Below are 3,628 nucleotides of genomic sequence, written 5' to 3' on the forward strand. Positions count from 1 at the left end.
TATATATATATATATATATATATATATATATATAATCAGAAAAATACCACTATACACAAAATAAATTTATTGAAAATAAAAGGACATTTTCAAGATCCATCTGGATCCCATCTTCAGGTCTAATGAGGAGGAGTACAAGAGGGTTATGGTGGCAGAAGAGAGCGTTGTTGGAGAGTCGCTTGGATACAGCGTACTTGTGTTGAGACAAGTGCCGGTCCCCCCGAAGTACTGCTTCTCACAGGAGGAGCAAGGGATGGCATAGGTGCCTACCTTAGCAGAAGAAGGAGGACAGGTGTGGACCAGGTTGCGGCGGAGAGTGTTTACCTGGCGAAAGGTAAGCCTGTAGATGAGAGGGTGCAGCGAGCGACGAAGAGAGTGGATATCCTCGGCTTAGGACAGCCAGGTGAGAAGTCTCTCTGGGGGAGAGGGTCCTGGTAGAAGTTGCGGCGGCCGTTGGAAAGCGCGGCGTCAAGGACGAAACGGGAGTACCCCAGCTTACCGAAGGATCGACGTAGAAAATTGATCTCTTCATCCAGATGCTGCGGGTCACATATGCGGAGAGCACGGAGAAAGAGAGAAGCGGCGACACCTCTCTCAACATGGAGTGGGTGGTAGAAGTGTATATACATCCCGCTGTGCATGGGTTTTCTATACAGTGAAAAGGAGAAAGAGTCACCTGAGCGTTGAATCAAGGTGTCCAAGAAGGGGAGTTGGTCGTCGGCCTCTCATTCCTCCTTGAAACGAATGGAAGGAGAGAAAGAATTCAGCTTATCCAGGAAATCCGGGAAGAGAGCAGGATCATGGGGCCACAGGGCAAAGACGTCGTCGACGTATCTCAGCCATATTGCAGAACGAAGGGAGATGGAAGGAAGAAGCTCAGCCTCGAAGTATTCCATGAACAGGTTGGCCAAGACAAGAGAAAGGGGAGAGCCCATGGCAACACCAAAGGTCTGAGAGTAGAAACGTCCTTCGAAAGAAAAGGAGTTAGAATCCACACACAGACGGATCAGCTGGAAAAAGACGTCAGTAGGCAGAGGAAGGCAGGGGTCCTCGGGAAGGAGATTACTCTTCAGGAAGGCAAGGACATCATCGAGCGGGACGTTCGTGAATAGGGATTCGACGTCTAGACTCATCATGGTCGCGGGCGTGACCCAGCTAACCCGGGCGATGAATTCCTGTCCTTCTTCTGCCAAGATAGGCAACTATGCCATCCCTTACTCCTCCTGTGAGAAGCAGTATTTCGGGGAGACCGGCGCTTGTCTCAACAAGCATGTGTCTCATCTTCCCTCATTAACAGGCTGCCGAATTTCAATCTCAACAGTGTTTTTTTTTTTTCTCCTGCTGACAGTCTTCTATCCTCACATTCTTAGACTGCTACCTTACGCTGGACACCCTTCACACAGACCGCCCGACCCGATGATCTGACCAGCCCGATGACCTGACCAGACCTGCCCCGGTTCCGTTCGCTGGTCCGCCCTGCCTTCGTTTCCACTCACTTGTCCTCACATACCTTTCTTGTACCGTGTTGCTCCTACCTTACCCTCTCATATACCCTCTTGTCCTCCTCCTTAGACTTGAAGATGGGATCCAGATGGACCTTGAAACTGTCGTCTCATTTTCAATAAATCTATTTTGTGTATAGTGTTTTTTTTTCTGCCATATTGACAACACAGTAGAGTGTTTTTTGCCTTTCACACACATATACACACATACACACACACATACACATATATATATATATATATATATATATATATATATATATAATATATATATATACATATATATATTATATATATACATATATATATTTATATACATATAATATTATATATATAATATATATATATATAATATATATATATATATATATATATATATATATATATATATATATATATATATATATATATATAGATAGATAGATAGATAGATATACATATACATCAACAGTATATATATGTATATTATATAATATATATATATATATATATATATTATATAAAATATATATATTTATATAAAGAATATATATCTATATAAAATTATATATTAATATATATATATATAAATATTATAATATATATAACAATATATTTATATAAAAATATATATAAATATATATAATATAATATATATATATATATATATATAAAATATAATATATACATTATATGTACAACACATACATCATAACACAAACGCACTCTCACTAACATCGTAAAACAGTACTGACTGTAAAGACTGATCAGATAAGATCTAAAGATCTAGTGACTATAACTAAATCACCACTCTCTACTTACCTCTCACATCTAGTAAAACACACTCACTCCATAACATAACACACACAGCAAACAATCACTCTAAACTATCACACACAACGCAACACATCACACTCACAGAAACTCACACACTCACTCACACACACACCACACGCACTATACAAACAAACATCACCTACACTGACACAAAGTACATACACTAACACCCACACCACACTCACACACACACACACACACAAACACACCCACACACTCACACACACCCCACCCACACACCTAACACATACTAACATCTCTCACAAACCATCACAAACACAATCGACATCACTTTCACACATAAGAACTACACACACACCCACACACACCAAACTCTCCTCGCACACACACTCCCCACACAATGACAGTCACACCCACACACGAACACTACACAACTCCAAACATATAACCCACACAACACCCTCAAACCTCAAAACCCCCAAAAAACCCCCCCAACACTCAGACTACACACACACATCTCTCAGCTCTCACCAGACACATCACACACACAGACACATACATAATCACACACACACACACACAAAAAACAAACATAACACACACAACAACCACCCAACACACACACACACCACTCACACATAATGAATAATCACCAACACACAACCAATACAATACACACACACAATCACACACATCGGACACTCAAAAACACAACTACAACACACCCACTCTCCACACACACACGCACACACACACACGTCCACACCCACACCCCCCTCGCGCACCACACACACCCTGAACCCCACACTCTAAAACAAATACACACACAAAAACCCCCAAAAATCCCCCCCTAACACCAAACAAACCAACTCATACCTCATCACTCTCACTCACAGCCTCTCTCTACTACACACTCCACTTTACTCACCCACTAAGACATACTTCACAACAACACATAATACACTCACGACAAAAAAACAAATCTCACACACTCACTCACTCCCACTGAACCACACACACGTCAGCTACACTCTAACCACTCACACACACACTCTAACACACCAAAATACTCACATCACCTACTAAGCTACACAATATATCACTCTCACACAACACATAACACAGACACTCACACAAACGTAATCCCTTCTAAAATATCACTAACCACACACACCAATCTCTCCTCTCAATACACGGCACACGTTCCAAAAAACACACACGTCGGACACACAAAAACACAATATTAAAAACACACAACACACACAACACACACACTGCATTCTCAACACTTCAACCCACACACCCAAACACACAATAAACACAGACACACTTATCAATCACTCACACAC

This window comes from Penaeus japonicus, unplaced genomic scaffold (assembly GCF_977035675.1).
Source record: "Penaeus japonicus unplaced genomic scaffold, GWHDUDI00000001_assembly GWHDUDI00000042, whole genome shotgun sequence".
Taxonomy (NCBI): Eukaryota; Metazoa; Arthropoda; class Malacostraca; order Decapoda; family Penaeidae; genus Penaeus; species Penaeus japonicus.